This window comes from Durio zibethinus, chromosome 13 (assembly GCF_047325235.1).
Source record: "Durio zibethinus cultivar Kanyao isolate XHJ-2024 chromosome 13, ASM4732523v1, whole genome shotgun sequence".
Classification (NCBI taxonomy): Eukaryota; Viridiplantae; Streptophyta; class Magnoliopsida; order Malvales; family Malvaceae; genus Durio; species Durio zibethinus.
This window is the reverse complement of record NC_143174.1, coordinates 10,917,363-10,935,630: the sequence shown is the minus strand read 5'-3', so window position 1 is coordinate 10,935,630 and position 18,268 is coordinate 10,917,363. Positions and strand designations below refer to the sequence as shown.

Below are 18,268 nucleotides of genomic sequence, written 5' to 3'. Positions count from 1 at the left end.
ATTGAAAGCATTTTTTACCAAAAATGCCTTCAATAACCTAATTAAAAAATTTTTTGAATTATTCAAGGTATTTTTAGACAAAAACGCCTTGAATAATCATCTTATAAAAATTTATAAAATGATTATTGAAGATATTTTTTTGCTAAAAACACTTTCAATAACTTTCATTAAACTTTTTGTAAAAGATTATTTAAAGTATTTTTGAACAAAAAATATCTCAAATAATCTCAAAAAAAAATTGTAAGAGAAAATTATATAGTGAATGATTAAGCTAGAATAACCTATACATGTCGCGGACTTGCCACTGCTCCATCGAATTTGTTCAGTCACCACTAGGCTGCATAAAATTTTGTCAAAAACCTAACTGCTAACGTTATCGACTATGGGGTAAAGCTGCATTAATTGGGCAGTAAATAATCATCACTATGCATTACCAAAGAACGCAAGCTATCACCTCAATATTTCACAACCACTGTACAGATAAATTTCACATTCAAATGTAAACTGGAAATTGTGGGCACTTGGGAGATTCAACCTTGTAGAAGTTGACAAGTTCCTTGCTTGTGTATCCTGGTTTCCAAAGATGTCAATAGGAACCCATTGTTGGCATGCCATATGGGCCCATTGGAGGCATCCCCATCCCACTCATTGGAGGTGATGGAGCAAAACTTCCACCCATTCCAGGTATTGCTGGCGCAGGTCAAGCAAGAGGCAGCAACTGGGTATACATATTCTGCAGTTGACCCAAAAACATGGGCATTAGTTCTTAGGAAAGAAGATTGGCGTCCATTACAGGCACCTCAAGTGTCTAGTATAAGTTATAATAATATTAATAAGAAAACTTGTAGTATGTGCAGTTCAATTGCCGTTTTGAAAATAAGCGCATCCAACACATTTTAGAAAACAATATATTCTGCTCATTGTGCTTCTAACAGCATTCGAGTGATCACACTAATCTGAGTTGCTAAATTCTTTGTATGGCAGGAAAATAACAAAGAGTTTCTAGCCCATTTGCAGTAATGACTGATGAAAGTGCCTACTTTCTTTTCTCCTTGCCAAGGTAGCATCGCCTCACATCAGCTATCAAGAAGCCAATAGTGACCATTAGGTTGTTTTCTTCCCAAGTTCTTATTCAAGGTTTAATTGACATCCTGAGACATGACGGATAGGTTCTGTGTGAGCAAGCACATGACAATGAAAACAGTTAATTAGTTCTTGACCACCAGTAAAAGTGAGTAGTGACACCGAAAAGCACCCAAGAGTTTTGCAGTTCTTTCAAAATCTCCTACTTTGTAGCATGAAGAAAAGATATAAATATTCCACAAAGAGGAAACACACCACTCCATCCCTATCCCTGTTTCTCCCTGAGAAAAATTTTAGAAAAATTTGTAGGCAAGGAATCGAAGAGATTTTGCATATAGCTTTACCTGCTGAGCAACCATGTCATTCTCCTCCTCCTGTTTGGCCTTCACCTCCTTCATAGCTTCAATTTTATCCTTTATAAGTTCGTCCACTTTGCCTGTGTACTCCCATATAAACTTTATTGGGGAGAAAAAACCCAGAAAAAGAACCAAGCAAAAAGTTCGTGGATAACAACTTCAAAACTTAACAATTAGAACTAGTGACAGAGGGCGGAAATCACCTGCAAAAGATATGGAAAGGCAAAATCAATCATATTATTCACCCAGGCAAGCTCAAGAGCAACATCTGGCCTGATTACGTCGTAACAAACAAAGAGGCACGCCGGAAAACACTCTTTTCCTTCCCTACATTAGACGAGATGAAAATTTAGATTAGTGAGTGGACTCAACTTTAGTAATTTCCTATATAAGACAAACAGAAAAAATAGGTGAACGTAGGCCCGTCTAGCACACGTATGCATGAAAAAAAAAAAGAATAGAAAAAATACCTGCTCAATGAGATAGAAAAGCAATTCCTCCGCAAGTTCCAGATCACCAGACTGTGAACACGTTTCCATGGCATCTCTGTAATGACTGTCCTTCTTTGACAACACAATAGACTGCTTCCATCTCCCTGCCTTCTTATATATATAAGCAGCAACACGCCTCATCTTAAGAAGTTCGTGCTTCTCAATCTGCTCATACAAACCATTCTCAGTTGTAAAACAATCCCAGTCTTGGTACTTCAAAACAACTAAAGTTTAACACAACACACAAAATAACTAAGGTAGAACCTCTCACCTTCTGGGCAAGGCCTATCTGATCAAAGTTATCATCCAGATCTATAGATTCACAAAGCCTGTCATAGTCCTCCTCCTCTACATGAATCTCGTTCAGAGCTTCATTCACAGCAGCTACATTGTTGCTCTGAACTGCAACCATGTATGGCTTAACAAGACGCAAGTGCAGCCTGAAACTCAATGAATTGCAAGCACGAATAAAATATAATAGGCAGAACTCTCTCCATGCATTATTTTTCTCTAAAAAGAAGAGAAGAGGATAAAAGATTTACAAAGAACAGCACGAGGCAACCCCTATCACATCCTAAGAGATGCACATACCTTCCTCATTATATCCACAAAAGGTGCATGGTCAACACACAGGGCAAGTACATTAAGAACATCGTTGATAAGATCAGGATGTTCTTGCAAGTAGAAATGCACAGCCTTGGAATAGAGTTCAACATTTGCAGCTTTGGCTATAATATCTTTAAAATGCATGTGATCCCATGCTTCTGGAGAGTGGTTCATTATGGTGGCTGCTGCATTGTCAAACTCATCATACTGAACATACAAATATGTTAGTTCCTTCCAGTGCTGCTGCTCATCACAAGCTCGAATAAGCTTTGGAATGTTCAGAGAAGTTGAGAAAAGTTTGATATGCTCCATAAGCTTCTCTGGACGGTCTCTTGCATACAAAACTCCTAATTCAGTAAAGATGCCCATATGTGCGCGTTCCAAACCTAGCCCACTCTCCATCAGAGATATGAGCCCACTGAAACATCCACAGTTCTGATAGTTCTCACTAACCTCCTCTAAGTCATCAACGTATAAAAGGATAGACTTACACACTTGTTAAAGCAAAAACTACATATATTTTATATTGAACTAGCAAACAATATGGAAAAACCTACGCCATATGAAAAAGCATAGCAAGAAATTGATGGCATGTAAATTTATGTTGTAAACTGCTTGAGAGCAGACTTGGACACAATTTCACAATGCTTGTCTGTCCCCAAGCAGAATAACAAGAAAGTAAATTAAGATAGGGAGCAAAAAAGCCACCTGCATGATGATATTGAGGCCACATATCTAAGACAAGCGGAATTCTTCAGCATCAACACAAGCAAAGCAAACCTCCTTCCATGTTTTTGAACTGTTGGCTTTCCGAGCAGCATGGACAGCACCTCGGAACTGTTGTAGCTTTACAAGTGTGAGAGCAAGCTTAGCCCAGTTAGAAATATGCAAATATGATCTTCGCTGCCTCATAAAGGGCTTCATCATACAAGCAGCCTCCCACATTTTGCAGATTAGCAACATGTGGCATGAGAATGAACTTTCTATCTCACCCAGCCGATCAATCCTGGCATAAGCATATATAAGTTCACAGTCCACTTTGGGTTCCTTGGTTTTCTGCCGAACCATTAGTAGGTATCTTACTAAGTCGTGGTATACATCTGCATCCTCAGCAGCCTTTATGACATCTAAGAACTGAGTAGCATCATCAGCACGAATAAATGACTCAATCGCTTCACTTGCATCCCCTACACAGAGTTGTGCCTTAGCCACTTGACTCCAGACAGCATCTTCTTCAACACAGAATGCAAACTCCACAGCTCGATCAATGCTATTGAGGTTATACAACAGAACATTTACAGCCTGAACATTCAAATTAAACTTCGTGAAAATGGCAAATGCTTCTTCATACAACTGAGCTTCTACAGCTACCTCCCCAACTGCTGGTCCATCGAAGTTGTCCAATCTATTAATGTAATCCATAACTCTTGATGGATCAGCCTTGATAGCTGTCAATATCAGCAGATTTTGTAAATTTAAATTCCCACTGAAGGCAGAATTTTGCAATACTATCTTTTCAAGAAGCTCGATCAGTTCATGTGGGAGATCAGCAGTCATAAATGCTTTTACAGCCACTGATACTTGCTCAGGACTCTTGCTTTCAGGCAAAGCAGTTCACACAACCTGATCAATAAGTTGCCGTCTGTACTCATTCTCAGGATTTAGAACTTTCTCCCAAAGTTCTTGATCCATCCTTTCCACCACATATCTGAAAGAAAAGTATCCGGTCATTAAAACTGTTATAAGAAATAAAAATAACAGGATTCATAATTGCATGATAATTAAGAATGACAGTGTCCATACCTAGCTTGCAACATAAATAAGGAGTTCTTGTTTGTGACATTGATCTGTCCGTCGTCACACTGTCCTCTACGGTAAGCAACAACAGCAAGTGTTGGATCTCGTTTTTTACAATATTTGACCACAACACGTGAATCATAATATGGTTGGTAGTTAGAAAATGCTCTGGATTGTTATTGCTATCAAGGATAATTTTACCCAAAGCATTATGAACATTAACATCTTGACTGCCCTCACTCACTAGACGCTCCAAAAATTGAGTCAGCAGCTGGAGACGATTCCTGCAAACAAAAAGCAAGTGAGGATAAGAATGAAAAGAAAAAAAGATGTAAGGACTATTAGAAAATCACCACAGCTCTGATACCACTCATTAGGAAATCAACATCTACACGCAACACTCACAAGTAAAATAACATGCTTAAATAAAAAATAAGAACACACAAATATATTTGTTTCGGCCCAACTCAAAATGACCTACTCCAAACCCAATTCACTAACAAATAAACCTTTACAACTGTAAGACTTTTAGAATGAGAAAAGTCTACAAAAACTACTTACTCAAAACTTAACCCAAAACGCAATTACACCATTTTAATAGTCTATTCACCTAGCTATTCTATTGGTGTCTAACTATCTTGAACTACCAAATCAAAATCAAAACATTGTATTTATAAAGGTGAAACCCCTTTATACTTTTACTAAACTCCCGAGGTGGGATACTAGACAAATTCAAAACTCACTAACTTTCGATATGGGATTATAAGATTTAAGGCAAATCGCAACAAATCCTCCCTTGACTTGAATCTCCAAATTCTTCAACAATATCTGCAAAGCTAATACGCTTACTTTCTTCTTTTCTTTCATTGTAGGGATTCCAGCAACTGAAGCTCCATCAAGCATGTACAAGTGATTTTTAACCCTACTCCCTTGTAGAATCATACTATCATTCTTGTACACTTTCAACGAATCATTATTACCATAATATGTATACCTCCGAGAAGCTAACTCACCCAAAGCAATTAAATTGTCGCCATAACCCGGTACATACGTTACGTGACGAAGCGTCCTAACAACACCATTGTGAGATCTAAGGCGAACATTCCCAAAGCCTTGAATCTACACCTTTTCATTGTTAGGAACCACAATTTCTCCATACTTTTCATTCACATTCAACTTTACAAAGCAACTCCTATCATTGCAAACATGAACCGTAGTAGTTGAATCTAAAATCCAACCTTTATCACCTTTCAAAATCTGAATCTCATCCACACAAGTCGTCAAAACAACATCATCATCATTAGACATGATAGCAGCAGTATCACTCTTTTTTTTATCTGATTTCTTCTCATCTTTTGCCTTTTTGAAAGCAGTCATATCCTTTCTTAGCTTCTTGCAGCACACTTGGATATGTCCATTTTTACTATAATAATAATATTCTATGTCACTGTAATCCCTGTCTCTTGACTTAGATCTTTCTCTTGATCCATCAATCCTTTTTTAAGTCCTTCCTCGATCAAAATCCTCTATAGCAAGTGTATTCCCCTCAGGTGATGAGTTCTATGCTCCCATAAACCTTTCGTTCTCATGCAATAGGGTAGTCTCATCATCTAACTTCAAAGTAAACCTACACACCAATAAAGTCTGAACTAAATGCCTATAAGACTTGGAAAAAGATGATAGCAAAATTAAAGCTTTCTCTTTATCTTTTAACTCATCAATAGAAATTGCCAGCAATTGAGAAACCAATCTATTAAACTCATTTAAGTGATTATGAAGACTCGTACCTTATTTCATCTTTAGAGAATATAGATCCATCTTCAAACATAATCTATTAGTCAATAACTTCGAAGCATAAATACCCTCAAGCTTATCCCACAAACTCTTCAAAGTACTCTCAGTCAACACACTGTATTTTACTTCTAGAGTTAGCGCCAATCTAATAGCACTAACAGCTTTTTTTTGAATTCTATTCCAATTACCATTAGACATTCCCTTAGGCTTACTACTCTCTAATGCCTAATCCAACCCTTGTTATACTAACAGATCTTGAATCGTACTTTATCATAACATAAAATTAATTTTTTCATCAAATAACAGAATCTCAAACTTAGGCATAGATATACTCGACATACCTTTTTCAGACATCTTGAAATATCGTTTTATGATATCTTGGGCCCATGAATCTTAAACCTTGAACCTGGCTCTGATACTACTTGTTAGAAAATCACTATAGCTCTGATACCACTTGTTAGAAAATCAACACCTACACGCAGCATTCACAAGCAAAATAGCATGCTTAAATAAAAAATAAAAACACACAAATATATTTGTTTCGGTCTAACTCAAAATGATTTACTCCAAACCCAATTCACTAACAAATAAACATTTACAACTGTGACTTTTAGAATAAGAAAAGTCTTCAAAAACTCCTTACTTAAAACTTAACCCAAAACCCAATTACACCCTTTTAATAGCCTACTAACCTAGCTATTCTATTGGTGTCTAACTATCTTGAACTACCAAATCAAAATCAAAACATTATATTTATAAAGGTGAAACCCTTTATACATTTACTAAACTCCTGATGTGGGATACAAGATAAATTCAAAACTCATTAACCATCAATATGGGGTTATGAGATTCAAGACAAATCCCAATAAAGACCACCATATAGCAACAAACCTCTTCTCACATTCACCCACAAGGGGCTTGACCGGAAGAAGAGAATGAACTGAAAGAATAAGACCCTTTTATGAAATCCTCATGGTATTCATCACCTAACAACTGCCCAACAACTAAAGGAGCATTCCCTAGATTTACCTATAATGTAAGAAATGGAAAACTATAACATGATATTTTTACTTAATTTAACCTGTCTAGAAGGATGAACAACCATCTTCATTTTGCTAATGCTTTTGATACCAAAATGAACTTTACCTTTTAAACATAACCCTTAATATATCGAAGCATGTTATTTGTATATAGATAATGAATGAGATCACGAACAAAACCTAAATGATCGTAAACATTAATCAAAGGCCGTACATCTAGAAGCTTGGCTTTCATTAGAAAGTTCTTGGTCATTTTAGCATCATAAAAAGTTAATTCTTGAGTCACACGTTCTACTTCCTTTATTTGTCCAGTTTTTGCTGTCGCTTCAATGTATTTTAAGTGGATATCAAGATCCTCACTATCCCAAAAGAAAAAAAAAATTAAAAAGTTAATATAAAAAATATGTATAACGTTAAAATCATATCTTCCTTGTTATATATATTAAAAAGGAAAAAAAAAAGAACCTAGAGCTCAAGTATGAACCCAAGATAAAGCATAATACTTCAGAGGCCTTGAATTGCTCAAAGAGTTTTATACACGCATCAACTCTCAGCTGCTCGTAGTATTCTTTTACAGTCTACAAAATAATGTCTATTCCAACTGGAGCAAAGTTACTAATGATTATAGTAATGAACTGATGCTTTACCTGTATAATAATCTGAAGATTTCCCCTAAGATTGACTATTAGAAGATTTTTCATACATTCAAGAGCCCATTCTCTAGAAAGGGTTCCAAAGAACTCAACAAGGGCTTGAAAAGCATCATGTTAAAGAATTAGTAAAATAAAAAGTTTACACATGAAAAACATATTGAGCATTTTAGCATTAAAACCTGGGACTCAATGGCATGTATATTCATAATGACATGTTTCATATCAGGAAACTCTGTATAATGCTGTACAAAAAATAATTTTCTTTACAGTCTAAGAAATTGATCAACCATCTTAACAAGATATTAGACACATGATTTTGAAGGCATTTTACTTAAAGGGCCTTTATGTACAGACCAACATTTTCACAAAGTTGGCCATTACGCGGACGATCATAATGACTAAACATAACATTTGCTAATATTGCATTAGCGACATATGAAAAAGTCACTAGATTGATTTTCAAAACCTGAATAGAGTAGATCATGAAACTGATATGGTAAAAGCATCAAAGATAGCTATAAAAATTATAGCAACAGAGAAAGAGAGGAGAAAGCTCACTTTTATTTGAAAGTATCCATGTTCTGGTAAATTTGCCTTTAGTACATCCAACAAAAAAGTAGTTGCATCACAGATCTAAGTTCTTCTGAAATTTAAAGGTACATCTCTTATTTTTTTCCTTCAAACAAATTTAAAGATGCTGAAAAAAAAATAATGAAGGCGAAGACTTTCACTCTAGTTTCAAAGCTTGAATTGTTTTCATGATTGCTTTTGCTATAAAAAGAAAAGAAATAGACACCTCAGTAGATGGAAGACCAAAGGACATAAAAATAGTCATTTTTCATCCATTTACTGATGCGCACTGACCCACCACCACCCTAGTTAATGCCATAAAAATTCTCAAAAAGTTTTAACTGTTGTACCTGAAGCAATAATCACAACAATATAGAAACAATATATCGCAATAAACCTACAGCATAGACAACAATTAATAATTAAAAAATGTAAAAAAATAAAACACACTAAGATTTACGTAAAAAATCCTTCAGTATAGAGGGAAAAAATCATGGATCACCAAAAAAATCTCCACTATCAAATAATGGATATACAAAGTTCTTCTCTAGCTAAAACTAGAGCTAATCAACAACTAGAGAGACAACTGAAAAAATTTTACGCAATAAGTAACTCAACAAATACACCCTGAATTTATTCCTAGAGATCTTCAAATATGATATTCACTATTAAGAATGTAGAGCTCAGAATCATAAACCTGCTGATAAAGTTTTAGCTCAATCAGACCATAAATCGACTTTCGTTTAACCAACTCTCCCTTTTTCTTTTTCTCTCTGCTTTTCCCTAGCTTTTCTTATTTAGTTTCTTAGATTTTACGATACCTTAAAACAATCCTACTTCTTTTATTAAGTAGCTAAGGTTCTGTGTAAAAAAAAAAAAAGCAAGGCCCATGGCCTTTACTTGGTCCAAACCCAATTACATAGGGCTAGACCCCATTTTTTTAATAATCTCCCCCTCCAGCCCCAATAGGAAGAGATTTATCCCTATAACAGTTTCATTTAGAACTTATCTTGGCTAGAGAACTCATTTCGATCAAGTTACTACAAAGCTCATACTTTTTCCTAGGAAGTGTCTTAGTTAATATATCTGCTACATTATCATTAGCATCTATTATTCTTCAATCACTGAACGTAACCAATGATATCTAACATTAATATGCTTTATTCTAGCATGGTACATGGTATTCTTACTCAAATTTAAAGCACTCTAGCTATCACAAAATATCATATAATTTTTTTTTCATTCAACCCCAATTCAAGAAGAAAATGTTTCATCTAAAGTATTTATTTACTTGCTCCGGTTGCTGTAATATACTCAGCTTCTATAGTTGACAAAGCAACACACTTCTATAACATAGACTGCCAAGACACAGCTCTTCCTGTAAAAGTGAATAAATACCCTGAAGTAGATTTCTTACCATCAAGATCGCCTATCATGTCAACATCAGTAAACCCTTCTAGAATTGATTGTAAAACTCCATAACTCAAGCACATTTTTTAGGTGCCCCTCAAATATCTAAAAATCCATTTCATTGCTTCTTAGTAAACTTTTCCTAAATTAGAAATAAATTTGCTCACTACACCAACTGCATGAGCAATGTTAGGTTATGTACAAACCATAAGATATATTAAAGAGCCAACTGTAAAAGAATAAGGAATACTAGACATAGCTAGTTGCTTTTCTTTAAACACTGGACAAGATTTCTTACTCAGATGAAAATGGTTGGCAAGTGAATTGCTAACTAATTTAGCATGTTGCATGTTGAATCTACTAAGTACTCGTTTAACATATTTTTTTGTAACAACCACAACTTTTCAACTATCCTATCTTGGATAATGTCCATATCGAGAATTTACTTTACTGGACTTAAATCTTTCATATCAAAAGACTTAGACAATTGTTCTTTCAACTTGCAAACCATACTAGCATCTTGTCCTACAATCAACATATCATCAACATATAATAAGATAATAATGAAGTTACCATCAAAAATTTTTTTAACATACACATAAGAATTCGTTAGTATTTTTTTATAGCTATGACTTACCATAAAATAATTAAACTTCTTGTACCACTATCGTGGAGTTTGTTTCCAGCCATACAAGCTTTTTTTTTTAATTCGCAAACTAAGTGCTCTTTCCCTTTTACTTCAAAACCCTCAAGCTGATTCATATAAATCTCTTCCTATAAGTCACCATGCAAGAATGCAGTTTTAACATCCAGTTGCTCAAACTCAAGATTCAAACTAACTGCTAATCCTAATACCACTCAAATGAAACTCATCTTTATAACTAAAGCAAAGATCTCATCAAAATTGATGCCTGATTTCTGAGAAAAACCTTTTACTACCAATCGAGCTTTGTACCTCACTAGTTTGTCACCATCTTTTTTCAACTTGAACACCCATTTATTCTTCAATGGCTTCTTTCTTTTTGAAAGTTTAACAAGATCATAAATATCATTTTTTTACAATGATTTCATCTATTTTTCATTATTTTTAACCAATGCTCTCTATCCAGAGTAGCCTACACATTTTGAAAGCTTTCTGGCTCCCTTTCACTGCTAACTAAAATAAAATATAAACTTGAATACTTGGTAGATGGCCTACGCTCTCTAGTAAATCTCCTAGACTGAGACTTTACATCACCTGATGTCGAAGGTAGCTTCTTCTACTCAACACTTTCAAGTAAAAGATTGCTCATTCTGCTCAAAACTAATTGCATCTGGCTCATCACTAACTGTGGTTGGCTCAGTCATATCCTCAAGTTTTATTTCTTACTCATTTCCACCATCTGTGGATCTTTCTTGTGGAACCCTATCGATGTTGAAACATCATACTCAACAATAATGCATATAGTCTTCTCATTTTTTTCAAGGTCTGTTATGGTTTTCTTTTCATGAAAGACCACATCTCTACTTCTGACTGTCTTTTTTTTCACTGGATCCCATACCCTGTAGCCAAATTCTTTATCATCATATCTTATAAATACACACTATGTGACTTTACTATCAAGTTTTAACCTCTGTTCTTTTGACACATGCATAAATGTTTAACACCCAAAAACTTTTAAGTGAGAGTAAGAAGCATTTTTTTTTATCCACACTCTTTCTAAAATGTCAAAGCCCAAAAGAACTAATGGTAACCTATTAAGCAAATAACAAGCTGTGTTGACTACTTCATCCTTGAATAGCTTTAGTAATTTTACCATTCTCAACATACATCTGACTTTTTTCATAATTGTGTGATTCATTCTTTTAGCTACACCATTATGCTGCGGTGTTTCAAGTTCTGTCATCTCATGCTTGATCCAATGCTTTGAACAATACTTTTCAAAGTCTTTGGATGTGTATTCCTCACCATTATCAGTCCTAATATACTTTAAAGACAACCCTGTCATCCTTTCCACTATAGCATAAAATTTTTAAAAATACTGCAGTACCTGACTTTTATATTTTAACATATACATCCAAGTCTTACAGGAAGCATCATCGATAAAAGTAACAAAATACTTGTTACCATCTAATGACTCAATCTCAATGGGACCACATACGTTAGAATAAATTAATTCCACTCATTTTTTTCTTTGAAAACTCTTATGAAAAGAAACCTACAATGCTTACCAAACAAACAATAATCACATGAATAAAGAGACATACTTTTGGTCAAGGGGATGAAAGATTACCTTGCCAAAACCTATAACCACTTCTCATTCATGTGTGCTAGCCTCCTGTGCCACAAGTTTGCTGAAAGCATCATCCTTAATGGTATTTACCTTATTACCGTTCAATTGCAACCATGTTTTATACATTGCGTAGCATAGTTTTTTTCTTGCAACTACCATAGATCTTTTGAGAAGCTTCCACTGTCCATTCTTTTGTCATCTTTCATATCTCTCCTTATCAAAGACATTAATAGCAAGCAAGTTAATTCTCATATCTAAAATATATCTGACATCCCTCAAAATCAACATGTAGCCTATACTAGTTTGTATAACAATATCACTAATTTCAACAATTTACAACACACTCTTGTTTTTCATCTTGGTACAACCAAAGTCTCCTACTTTGTAAGTTATAAACAAGAACACAATGATATGCCGCTCCTGTGTCAACTATCCACTCAATGCTAGGATCACCAACATGATTACAATCACCATGTATATAAATTAAAGTAACTAAATCATTATCTGAATTCACTATTACAACATTGTCATCATTTGAACTTTGGTTTTTCTTATCTTTTCACTCTTGCTTCAAGATTTTACAGTATCATTTTATATGACCTACCTTACCACAATGGAAACAATTCACTTTATCTCTGAACTTGGATCTATCTTTAGACTTACTACGACCTTTTAAGTTTTGATCTCTGTCAATATTTTTACCTTTATTTTCTGTGACTAGAGCTTGATTACTAGGGTCCACATCTTTTTGCCCTGCTTCTTTATTAAGCATACTGTCTTTTATCATCTCCAATGTCACCTTGTAAGCAAGAGCTAAATTAAGAACAGTCACAACTAGAATATTCCAACTGTTTGGTAATGAACCCAAAAGAAACAACGCCTTCATTTCATCATCCATCTTAAACTCCATAGTAGTCATCTGATTAAATATATCTTAAAAATTACTCAAGTGCTTTGTAATAGATCATCCATCCATGTACTGTCAAGTTATAAGCTTTTTAACAAGCATAACTTTATTCATACCTATTTTTCTCTCATACAATGCTATTAATTTTTTTTAAACAATATAAGCGTTTGACTCTGCACTACATAATGAAACACACTGATATCAATTTATTTTTTAATTGTAGCCAACGTCTTTTTGCCTAACTTTTTTCAGCTTTCATTTTTCATATTTGTTGATTTAGTCGAATCACACAAAATGGCTCATACAAATCTTTACAGTATCGATGATCCTCCATCATAGGCTTTTAAATTGAAAATTCGATGCTATCAATCTTATCATGAAACTTGTATCACCCTCCATGATCTTAAATAAAATTTACTTCTGTCTTAGATTACTTTTGTATCGATGTCTAAAAATAACTTGGCTCTGACACCACTTATTGTGCCTGAAGCAATAATCACAATAATACAAAAGTAATATATCGTAATAAATCCACAACAATAGACAATAATCAATAATAAAAAAATGTAAGAAAAATAAAACACACTAAGATTTACGTGAAAAACCCTCTAGTGTAAAAGAAAAAATCATGAACCATTAAAAAAATTCTCACTATCAAATAATGGATATACAAAGTTTTTCTCTAGCTAAAACTACAACTAATCAACAACTAGAGAAATAATTGGAAAAATATCACCAAATAGGTGACTCAACAAATACACCTTGGATTTGTTCCTAGAAAGCTTCAAACTTGATCTTTACCGTTCAAAATGTAGAACTCAGAATCATAAACCTATTGACAAAGTTTTAGCTCAATCAAACCACGGATCGACTTTCGTTCAACCAACTCTCTTTTTTTTTTCTCTCTCTGCTTTTTCTAGCTTTTCTTCTTTATCTTCTTGGTTTTTGTGACACCACCTTAAAATAATCCTACCTCTTTTATTAAGTAGCTAGGGCTCTATGTAAAAAGAAATACCAAGGCTCATGGCCTTTACTTGGTCCAAAATCAATTACATGGGGCTGAATCCCATTTTTCTAACATTAACTTCCTAACCTCTCAGGGTGGAATCCTACAATAACATACGACTACATAGAAAGAAATATTTCATATACACCAAAATGACCAAAGCATAAAAAATCCATGGGCTTTAAATTATAACCTTCATAAAATCTCCAAGCTCCTCACTGCACTCAAGCTTGTCATCTGTCAACCAATTCTCTAATAGATTCTTTTTATTATGGTTTATGACAAGGCGTGATAATTATAATGACTCAAAAGCATTGAGTCTTCCTCTAGTCAACAAGGTTCTAAAATACTACAATAACAGAAGAGTTTGCCCAGCTTCAACAGGAACACTCTGCAACATATAAACATAAGCATGACAGGACATTCACTATCCAAGCTTTCAAAATAAGAACAGAAATAATTTTTGAACTTTGGAAGGAGCACTCTTTATAAAGATTAAAATGGTAAATTGCCAAAGTTTTGCTCAATTCGAAGAATAAAAACTAATACCAATGAAAACATTCATACATTCATCCATGCATACATACATACTTGGAATTTGGTAACAATGTCTAAGGTACAAAGAATTCCCTAAGGTGATTTTGTAGCAAGTTTACAGCCTCTTTGTACTTTATCTGTGAAAATAGTTCTTAGAATCGCTAGACCGCCTGAGTACAAAGATGGCCAAAATCTTTAAAAGATGGTAAAGATATATGGTATGTACAAACAAGTAGCAAGAAATCTATTATTAATGACTTGGTCAATAATCAGACACAAACCCAAGGACATATCATCAGTAAATGAAGGTAACTTAATGTAAGATTGAAAAGATACTATTAAACTATATTGAAGTTTAAATTTTCCTTTTAAAATCAACCATTAGTTATTTAGTTGCCTGACGCACTAGATTGCAACTTGACACATGAAAAAGATCACAAAGATAAGCATTTATGCTAGGGAAAATCAGTGTCAAGTGACGTACTTCAAAATAAGAATTGTTGAAAGTGTGAACAAAAATACAAAACCAATGTTCAATTACCAAGCTTTTTGCACCAAAAAGATTTCCCCTTTTGGCAACAGCAAGTTCTAGATTGTTCAACTATAAGACCCCAAATGACAATTTAATATAAAACTAGTGAACTACATAACAGTTCATAGCAACCTTAAAGGAAAACATTTTACTAGCTATCAAAATATGATAATTCTTACCTAACCACTAATAAAAGGTATAATTGTAGCTTCATTAACACTGGACAACAAAACCTAGCCTCACCTGTTTATTGCATAAAAGCCACCAATGGTTGAAGCCTCTATTGTCAGGAATATAAGATCTGGACAAATCCAATTTTGGTAAACTGCAATAACTGTCTCAAGGTCAAACATAAAAAGAAGTCTTTGCTTTCTGATCACATATATTATACCATAGTTTTGAGATATCTATCAGAAAAAACATTTACCACCTTCATTTTAGAGAAATAATTGAAGCTGTATATAATAGAATGGTCAATAGAAGCTCAAAACCATACTTACGTTGACACAAAAAAGTCATCAACAAAATCTAGAGGAAAGAATAAATCAGCTTGTTTCTTTATGAATTAAGATTTACCTGATAACAAGTTCCAAGATCAGTACCCAAAAAGTTCAACAAAAGTATCATGGAATAACATAATACCAAAGTTTGATTTTATAAATCATGACATACATGCATCTAACCATGCAATAATCGAAATGATGATAAGCAATAAATTCTACATTTGCATGTGTCTTCTTATACATGAAAGAAGATGCCAGTAGGAAAAAAAGTGTGATCGGGCTGAGCACCAAGTTTAATGACATATAACTTAGATGTTATTTGCTCGGTATTGAATGACTTTACTGAAAAAGAAATAAGAGTTGAAGGGTTTTCATTCCCAGGCACCTATTTAAAAATTAAATTTTAAAAGAATACAAATTTTAAGTAAAGAAAATGAAAGAAAAAATAAATTTTGGGGGTAGAATCACATTTTAAATGTGGCAAATGATGTAGAATGTGCTTCAAGAGCTTGGCTATGATGTTGATCCATAGAAAAAAGTTATATATTCCCTTTGACCAATTATGGCCGCTACAGCAATAGTGGGAATTAAAAAAAATTATAACAAATAACACATCATTTCATGACATGAAACATTATGTTATTATCCAATAAAAAAGTACTACATATGAAGTGAATCCATTTTTGCTACATTCACCACCAAAAAATATGTAATACACAAGCAAACATAGTTCACCAGGCTTAATGACTATCAAATACAAGAAGTCAAAAACTGAAATAGACACTCTAAAACTACATTAGATTTTAGTATCTGATGCACTTTGTAAGAAATAAAAGCACTCTAACCAATCAATACAACTAAATTTGATAAGAGATCAAGAGAATAAGAATGCCATGCATATGAGATACCTTAGGAGAACCAGGGGCAATTTCGATCAAGACTAATCATTTTTCATTGGAATCATATTTATGGTCAATGATTTGATTATTAACCAGATTAGCTGTTCGCTCAAACATCTTAACAGGCTCAGATTCACCTTGCATGTGGATGTAACAGAAGGAAAAAAAGAATACCATAAATTAATTACAGACCTAAATGATAAATATAATACTAACTTGAAGACAAAATGTATAGGTAGCAAAAAAAAAATTACAAAGATAACTCGTCTTCAATTGACCAATTATATGCTGTAATTTGGGTGACCAGAGCTAGCTTCTATTTAGTTAATTGCTCGGATATGTAGTTACTTTGTTCTAGGAGTCCAAAATTTGATACTTGTTGTCTTTCCTCCCCAACTATATAACAAAGTATTCTTCATGGTTAAAATTTCTCAATATTTTTTTTTAACAGATGAATTATTTTTAATCTTTTTTTTTACTACACTTTTTAAAATTTAATTCTAAGTTCGTTCAAACTCTGTTTAGTTTGATATGTATTATGCTTTTTGCATGTTTCGTGAAGTTATTACGTGCAACTGGTAAATAATGCTTGGTCTAAATGAATTATGTTTAAGGTGCTATAGAGTAAAAAATACCCTTATCGCTTGTGTTAAAACATTAGTGCAAGTTGGGTATAGACTCTAGTTGAATACTAGTTGAACAATTCAATCTAGAGTAAGGATGATTAAGTGTAATATTGCAAATCTAGTACCAAAAGACAAAAAAATGATTTGACAATATGCTTAAATACCATTAGACTTATTGGATTGATTTTTTTTTTCTTCCTTAATGGAATCTTTATTTTACTCAAAAAAAAAAACCTAATTCGTGTAACAATATCCCAAACTGCTCCTTAGCTAGTAAAAGGCTACTCCCCAATAGAATAAAGCTATCCCACCACCCAAACACCCTCCATTCCCTCATTATTGTCAAAACCGTATGCCTCTTTTCAACGTCTTCCCACAATAAAAAATAAACAAATTTTTCATCTTTAGGATTGGCAATGGGTCGAGTCAATGTGAGTTTTTGCTCGTTCTAAACCCGACTCGACTTTATATTCATAAAACCTGAACCCAACCTAATCTGAAATTTTTTTTTATTTTTTTCACACTTGAACTCGACCCAACTTGATATTGTATAAACAATACCTGAACTGACTCAATTCAAAATTAATAAAATAATATTTTTTAAATATAAATATTTAAATATATAATTATATAAATATATAAATAAATAATTAAAAAATAATTTTTATATAATATCAAGTCGAGTCGGGTTAGGTTTGCCTAAAACCCGACTTGACCAACCTCGATTTTTTCTTTACATTACCTGACCTAAAACTTGATTTAAAAAAAAAATGACCTTATGAGGTCAAGTTAAGTTGAAACCCACCGAGGACTGATTGGTCCCACAACTTCTTCCCTCTTTTATATAAAAACCCTAGACCCCAAATATCTTCCACCACCAACAAACTAAACACCTCACTCTCAAAAAGCAATTATGACAAGTAAAGAGCCCAATCACGAGCCTAGAAAAGATGAGAAAACCCTCATTGCCAATGATGAAGACACCGAAGCTCAAGTTGACCCTATCGTCAAGCTCCAGAAAGTCCCTATCAGTACCGATGAGAAAAATGAAGATCCAATACTTGATTTGTCTGTAATTTTCTCTTTTTTATATTTTTGATTCAAATATTCTCTAATTTATCTACAAATTCGAATAATCTGAATATATATATTGTTTTTATTTTATTTGTTAGGAAGTCAAAGCTG

At 33.6% G+C, this 18,268-nt stretch overlaps 1 pseudogene; it reads right to left on the bottom strand.

Moving 5' to 3' along the window:
• Window positions 1–402: 402 nt before the first annotated feature.
• LOC111303980 (clathrin heavy chain 1-like) lies at window positions 403–16,103 on the bottom strand (annotated as a pseudogene).
• Between the last annotated feature and the right edge of the window lie 2,165 nt (window positions 16,104–18,268).